At 41.3% G+C, this 8,452-nt stretch overlaps 1 pseudogene; it reads right to left on the reverse strand.

Annotated features, from left to right (window-relative positions):
* Nucleotides 1-1,273, reverse strand: LOC112317808 (selenide, water dikinase 1 pseudogene; annotated as a pseudogene).
* Nucleotides 1,274-8,452: the final 7,179 nt, after the last annotated feature.

Genomic DNA, 8,452 nt, shown 5'->3' on the forward strand with positions numbered 1-8,452 from the left:
TTCATAGTCTTTAATTGGAATAATAATAGAGGAAGATCTATTTGAAAGCAAAACCGAATAGCTATTTCTGTCTAGATTAAGGGGTGGCACCAAGTGTGGGACTCACTTGGTGATTTTGAGTGGCTACCTGTAGTGTGACATCCATAATTCGGTGTTTGTCTATGAATCTGGCTATATGGTTGCCCTTCTCTATGATCCCAGTAATCCATGCTTGGTGAACTTCACCATATTAGGGGGACTTCATCTGTGCACAGAACCAAACCACTTGCTCAGGCAGTAAAAAGATTAGAAGACTTCCTGATGTCTCAGGGCTGGTCCCATGCATGAGTCCAAACATGTTTCCACAGGTGTTGCTCACACAAGCCTTCTTTGCCAAGACAAAGGTGCTGTGAATCACAAAGATCATTTCGTTCCTGCCAGATTCTACTCATGGCCCAGAATTCCAAAGTCCATCATACCCATGGTACTGTGGGCCTTGAAAATGTACATGGGTCCTGCAGCTGTTCTGTTGAGTCTTGCCATATTTATCATCACCTCCTGGTATGCCGACTACACATCTTCTTCATGGACTACTAATCTAACTTTATTCAATTTTTCAGGAATATCTAGCCACAGCTATCTGTATCCCCAGGGGCTTGCTTAGCACAACCACATCCCCAGGCACTGCCTTATCTGGCATGATGAATTCAGTGGGCTGGCAGACAGTTGTAGCCACTCCTCCCAAACGATCCAGGGGGGTTACACTGTTTGGCAGACATTCCTGCCAAATATCCGATTATAGCCAGTCCTGCCTCCTCTGCTGCGTCTTTAAAATCCTGTATTATTAAGGACATCACAATTCCTTTCTCTGGTGGTCATTTTATTACTGATTCCAAGGAGTATCAGTATATTGTCACATTCTGTGACTCTGCCCCTGCCCCCCACCATTGCTTAGAGGGAACTGAGAGGACATTGACTCATGCTATTCTGACCATCATTGAAGGGTCATCAATGATAGGATAAATGTAATCTGTGGTTTGCACCAAGAAATGACCTCCATGTCTCAAATGAGTGACATCAGTATCCATCCCAATGCCAAGTCTTGGCATAACTGCTCCCAGAAACTGCTCACCTTCTTAGAAGTGGTTCTCTTTTAAGGATTCCAACAATTTCTGCAGGATATCTTGGAGCACTTTGCAGCCAGTGCTGTTCATTTCAGTGAAGTGAATCTGGTTACCCAAAAGCTCTTGTCCAATTCATAACTTTCTGGGTTAAAGGACTCCCCCCTAGACATGGTTCTTGGGGCCACGCACCTCACTGCTGAGGTCCTCCCCACCCTCTCCTAAATGTCTGGTTACTTTAGAGATCCATCTGTTCATTTGTGCCCTGCACTGCCTCTCAAAAAAAGGACCACTGCCACTCCCACAATGCACCGGGCTAGCCAGGCTCCTCTAAGCATCTCCTGAATAAGAAATGCCACTTGGTGGGTGCCAAGAGGGAAGCATCTGGCCTCAGTAGGCTCCTGCGGAAGCCAAGTCTCCTCTCTCTGCCATGTGCAGGGCTCAGGATCAACAGACACTAATGAGGTCTCATTGTGGTGATATAATTACATACATTATCTGTCGGATAAATTCTTAAATACACATAATCTCAACCATTTTATTTATTACCTATATTTTCAAATGTTTATGGGTCACTTCTGCATGAATGTCAGAAGTCACCTTAAATTCAAAGTGCCCAAAATTTAACTCAGGTCTTTTCTTGACCCCCCAAATTGTTTCCTCCTGCTTCTCCTGCATTAATTAATGACCATAGTAATCATAATAGCTAACATTTATTGGGCGTTCCCTTTGTACCATTACCAGTACATGTTTTACATGTACTAACTCATTTAAAGCTCATGAAAATATTGAAACTCATCTACCCTAAGAAGTAAATGCAATCATACTTCATTTTACAAGTTAAGAAACTGAGTCATAGAAAAGCTAAGTAACTCATTCAAGTACATAGTAAAACCAATTCAACTGCTGACCTTCCAGCTCTAGGGGCTCTGTGCTAAACTGCTCTTTCTCACTGCTGCACCAACCAGCAGCTACCTAATACAAAAAACTCTTACTTTTGACTCCTTCTTTCTTCATGTTGCCCCAGCTGTCCACTACATCTAATCAATTATTAGGTCCTGTTAATTCCAATTCCTTTATATGGCTCCTCTCAACTACATCTCTTCAATCTGTCTAATTTTCAATGCCCACTCTCTCAGGTCATTTCTTTATCATATGTTACCTGGACTGCTTTCACATGAAGAGCAATCTTTTTAGAACACAGATTTTATCAATTAATTTTTGTACTGATTTTTTTTCCTGTGGGATCAGACTCCTTAGCAATCTGATCTGTCACATCTTCAAGGCTCCCGTGTTGCCTGCTTTCTAGGCTCCAGCCACATGAAAATACCATGGGCCTATGAACCCACCAAATCCTTCCCCACTCTCTTGCCTTTGAATATGTCAGGTCCTCTGCCTAGAATGCCTTTCTCTCCCTTCCATTTCTGGTTCTTTCATACATCAAGGATCAGACCAGCTAACTCTTCTTTGTGTAGCCTTCTAAAACCTCCCACTCGAAGGTGAATATATAGCTCTCTATTTATACTCCTGCAGCATTTAGTACATAGTACATAATAGTAGCATTTATCATAGCCTATGGCAGTGATTTTCATCCTTTTTCATCTCATGGCACATGTAAAATAATTACTAAAATTCTGTGACACACCAAAAAATATATTTTTTGCCAATCTGACAAAAAAATAAGTATAATTTTGATTCATTCACATGGAATGGCTATTGTTGTACTGTTGGCTATTGTCATTTTTTAATTTGACAATCTAACGAAAAAGAGGTCAGTGCCCTTGATTAAATAGTATTGCATGTTTTAAAAATTCTTGTGGCACACCAGAGTGCCATGGCACAACCATTGAAAATTGCTAGTCTATTAATTATATAGCTGTGGTAATTCTTAATGGTCTCCCCAACTGGCCAATCAATTGTTTGGGGTCAGAAAACTTTCTTCCTCTTCTTTGTATCCACAGTGTCTAAATGAACCTCAGATCCTCAAAAAAAAAGTTCATTGGATTAGTTAATTATTATTAACATGAAGATTGTGCTCACTAGTAGGAAATGCCACTAAATCAATCTCAGAATGTAGATGCCATGTTTATAACAGGTATCTTATCTTCCCTAGATGTCATCTTTTATTTCATGCATCTATAAATTTCCATTAACAAAGTGTTGTCTATAAATTTTACCTTGTGAGTGATTGAGACTACAGGCTCCATTTCAGCAAGTAAACAAAAAATTTTTTGATAATATAATATTCTTTTTGTGTCTTTTAAAAAAGAGAGATAAAGTAAGTAGCTAAAACAGCAAAGGCTCTATTAACAACATGATAAGGGCTCTGTGCAGTCTGAAAACTCAAACCCTGAGTAGACACCCAGAGACCAAGGGATTGATGGTAAGAAGGCAGAGAATGAGGAAAAGGAAGTCTGACATGGGAGAAATTACTAGAACCCTGAGAAAGGATGGAAAAGCTGAAAACAGAGGGGCCAACCAGAAACAATAAGAAACTAGAGACAGTACGAGAATATGACAAAAAGTAGGGCAGGGAGTTCTGCCTTGATCATCCTAGAGATAGGAAAATGGGGTCCTTTAAATCACATGCTTTGGGGTCCGTCTCTCTCCAGACCAAAGCTTGTCTTATTCATCTTTTCACTCACAGCACCAGATCACAAAAGCCAATGCCTGGGTAGCTCAATAAATATTTGTTGAACTAAACTGGGATTGGCACTCAGACATAGGGAAAAGAAAAAGAGTCTTGGAAATCACTTTCAAGAGTTCAGGTCTAGAGAACTAGAGAGTCTGGGTCATTCACAGAGCCACCTGGGGGAAAGGGATAAAAGGACCTGGCTTTCTGAGGAGGAGAATGAGGCTGTGGTTCCCTCATATCTGAGGGTGCAGGGCCTCAGGATATTTTGTGAAACCCTGAAGGAGAAGTGACTTGCCAAGAGGTGGTACATAAGATAGCAAACGAAAGCATCTAGATCTGAAACCACTTCCTTTACTCATTGCCTATCAAAGAAGCCCCAGATCTACTCTGAGCAACTCTTTGCAGATGTGCTCGGGCTCCCAGCTCCCCAGCTACATCTCTTCAACCTTTTCTTGTTGAACTGAAGTTGAACCACTACCCTGAATAATTTCAGAGCTCCTCTGTAAGCAAATACAGGAACTACTTGAGAAGATAAAAACAATTTGTGGTTGTGTTTTTCTAGTGCCCTCCAAGGTTCCTTCTGCCTGAAATGCATTACCTCCTTCTCCTTTCTCTCACTACCTCCAATACACAACTTCATCCATTAATACCCATTCATCCCTCAGGGTGAAGCTCAAATGTCCTTTCTATATTTTATTCTTATTGTACTACCTCTTTCCTTCATAGAAGTTTTCAAATTTTGTCTTTAAATATTTTTTCTGCGATTATTTGATTAGTGCCTCTACCCTCTAGACATGAACTCCATCGAGACACAGATCATGTCTGCTTTGGCTCACTTTTTACATCCAGAGTGCCTTATCCTATGCAAGTTACAGAGGAAGTCCTCAATGTTTAGTATTTTGATTATTTAATGAAGATGCAATAGTTTGTGAAGACTTTAACTGGCTTACCTGAAATGCAAAAATCTGTGGCACATGTCTCAGTAACAAAGCTATTTACTCCTAAGTATATTAACTTAATAAGTTTCCAAATGGATGAAAATGCAGAAGAAAAATATTAACTTTGGCTTCTGGCCAAGATGGAAGCTTAGGTAGGTACCCTTTGCTTCCTTGCAAAACCAAAAGAAGGACAACAACCAATTTAAAAACAAAAAATAACCAGAACTGCTAGAAAACAGAACTGTATGGAAGTCCAACAACCAAAGAATTAAAGAAGAAACATTCATCTAGACTGGTAGGAGGGGTGGAGACAGGCAGCTGGGGCAGAAATGATGTGCAGCAAGGCAGCAGCTAAGGACCCAGTGGGCAAGGTGGCAGCTGGCTGACCCACATTAGTGTGCAGATAAACTGGGAGGGACAACTCGGGAGTGAGACAGACCACGAAACCCAGGGTTCCAGTGTGGGGAAACTAAAGCCTCAAAACCTGTGATGGTAAAAATCTGTGGGGGGAGAAACTCCCAGCCTCACAGGAGAGTTTGTGGGAGACCCACAGGGTCTTAGAAGATATACAACACCATCCTCCAGGGAATCAGCACCAGAAGGGTCCAATTTGCTTGTGGGTAGCAGGGGAAGTGACTGAAAGTGGTGTGAGAGCTGAGCAAGTAGCACTGTTCCCTCTCTGACCCCTCCCCCACATACAGTGTCACAATGCAGCAACATGGGTTGCCCCACCCTGGTGAATACCTAAGGCTCTGACCCTTACAACATAACAGGTGAGCTAAGACAAAGAAATATGGCCCAAATGAAAAAACAGATTAAAACTCCAGAAAAACAACTAAGTGACAAAGAGATAGCCAACCTATCAGATGCACAGTTCAAAACACTGCTAATATGGATGCTCATAGAAATTGTTGAGTATGGTTGCAAAATAGAAGAAAGAGTGAAGGCTATGAAAAGTGAAATAAAAGAAAATATACAGGGAACCAACAGTGATGGGAAGAAAACGGACTGAGATCAACCATTTGGAACAGAAGGAAGAAATAAACATTCAATCAGAACAAAATGAATAAACAAGAATTCAAAAAGATGAGGAGAGGCTTAGGAACCTCCAGGACAACTTTAAACATTCCAACATCTGAATCATGGTAGTGCCAGAAGGAGAAAGGGAGAGTTCCAGCCAAGATGCAGGCATAGGTATAAACCCTTCACTTCCTTGCACAACCAAAAGGAGGATAACAATCAATCTAAAAATCAATAAACAACCAGAAGTGCCAGAAAATCAAACTGTATGGAACTCTGACAACCAGGGAATTAAGAAACAGTTAAACAGAAGGACCAGCCTGGTAAGGCAGTGGATGGAGAGATACCACATTGAGGTGACAGGCTGAGCAGGAGGGGCTGACTTAAGGGAAAACTGAGACTCAGAGGTGGCTGTGGACTATGGCAGTTGTCCCGGTGGGAGAAACTCCCAGTCTCACTCGAGAGTTCGCTGAAAAGTGTGCTAGAGATGAGCAGGTGAGCTTCATTGTTTCCTCTCTGGCCCCTCCCCCACAGGCATGCCACAGCACAGCAAGGAGGGTCACTCTGCCCTGGTGAATACCTAAGGCCCCGCCCCCTTACAACTTAACAGGGGCCCTAAACAAAAGATAGGGACAAAATGAAACAACAGAGCAAAACCTCAGAAAGAGAGCTAAGCGATGAGGATATAGCCAAACTATCTGATGGAGAATTTAAAGCCCTGGTAATCAAAATGCTCACAGAACTGATTGAGCTTAATCGAAATGTGAAAAAAACAAATGAAATATACCCAAAATAAAATAAAGCAAAATATTCAGGGAACCAACAGTGACAGGAAGGAAACCAGGATTCAAATCAATGATTTGGAACAAAAGGAAGAAATAAACATCCAACCAGAACAAATGAAGAAACAAAAATTCAAAAAAGTGAAGAGAGTCTTACAAACTGCTGGTACAACCTGAAACATTCCAATATCCAAATTATAGGGGTGCCAGAAGGAGAAGAACAGCAGCAAGAAATTGAAAACTTATTAGAACAAATAATGAAGGAAAACTTCCCTAATCTGGTGATGAAACTAGACTTTCAGAAAATCCAGGAAGCCCAGAAAGTCCCAAAGAAGTTGGACCCAAAGAGGAACACACAAAGGCACATCATCATTAAGTTACCCAAGATTAAAGACGAAGAGAGAATCTAAAAAGCAGCAAGAGAAGAGGAGACAGTTACCTACAAAGGAGTTCCCATCAGACTATCAGCTGATTTCTCAAAAGAAACCTTGCAGGCAAGAAGGGGCTGGAAAGAAGTATTCCAAGTCATGAAAAGCAAGGACCTACATCCAAGAATACTCTCCCCAGCAAAGTTATCATTTAGAATGGAAGGGCAGATAAAGTGCTTGCCAGGTAAGGTCAAATTAAAGGAGTTCATCATCACTGAGCCATTATTATATGAAATGTTAAAGGGACTTATCTAAGAAAAAGAAGAAGATCAAAAACTATGAACAGTAAAATGACAGCAAATTCACAACAATCAAGAACTGAACCTAAAAACAAAAACTAAGCAAACAACTAGAACAGGAACAGAATCACAGAAATGGAGCTCACATGAAGGGTTACCAGCAGGGAGGGGCAAGGGGGAGAAGGAGTAGTTACAAAATAAACTGCGGGGGCGGGGGGGGGGGCGGGTTAAGAATAGTATAGGAAATGGAGAAGCCGAAGAACTTAAATGTATAACCCGTGGACATGAACTAAGTGGGGGAAATGCTGGTGGGAGGGGGGATGCAGGACAGAGGTGAATAAAGGGGAGAAAATAATGGGACAACTGTATTAGCATAATCAATAAAATATACTTTAAAAAAGAAAAATATTAACTTCCTGTGAGAAAACATAATTAAGAGTTAGAAAACACAGAAGACAGTTAACACTGTAGGTCTAAGACTGCTATCCTTTGAAAGGTGTGCTTATAAGGTTGGCCTTGGCTGGTGTCTGGAAATTTGGATTTTGGGAGAGTTATACCATTCCCTGATAAGAGTAGTTCACTGAACTTAAAATGTTTTTAGAAAAATTTGGTATATACTGAACACTTGCTTTCCTTCTGAGGTTCTGAAATTTTGGTACATGATGGACAGAATACCTAAATTATTGACCATTAATAAAAACCTTGGAGTTCTAGGCTTAGGCAAGCCTCCCAGTAGACAACATTTCACTTGGTTTGTCATGACATGTTGCTAGAGGAATTAAGCACATCCTGTGTGACTCCACTGGGAGAAGATTCTGGGAAGTTTATACCTAATTTCTTCTGGACACCATTCCATATACCAGTCCCTTTTACTGAATTTACTTTGGATCTATTCACTGTAATAAATCACAGCCATGAATATGATTATATGCTGAATCCTTTAAGTCCTCCCAGCAAATCATTGAACCTGAAAATGATCTCGAAAACCCCTAACACACCTTCTGAATAGTTTTATAATCTATCCAGCTTTTCTTCTTTCATCCACCAGTAGCTACAGTAATCTAAGCCATCATCATCTCTTACCTAAACTACGGCATTTTACCTGTCAGCCACACTACCCTAGTCTAGTTCATTCTCTACAAACCCCCTCCCTCCACCCTGTCCGCCTGTCCTTGGCCTATTAAGAATCAGGCTGTGCAGCAGGAAGTGAGTGGATTAAAATCGAGGGGGTGGGGGGCTGGGCTGCACTTAGGTCGGGGAACCAGTGTCCACTATCACTGCAACTGCAGCCCATGCAGGCCTGCCTGGCC

This window comes from Desmodus rotundus, chromosome 12 (assembly GCF_022682495.2).
Source record: "Desmodus rotundus isolate HL8 chromosome 12, HLdesRot8A.1, whole genome shotgun sequence".
Lineage (NCBI taxonomy): Eukaryota > Metazoa > Chordata > Mammalia > Chiroptera > Phyllostomidae > Desmodus > Desmodus rotundus.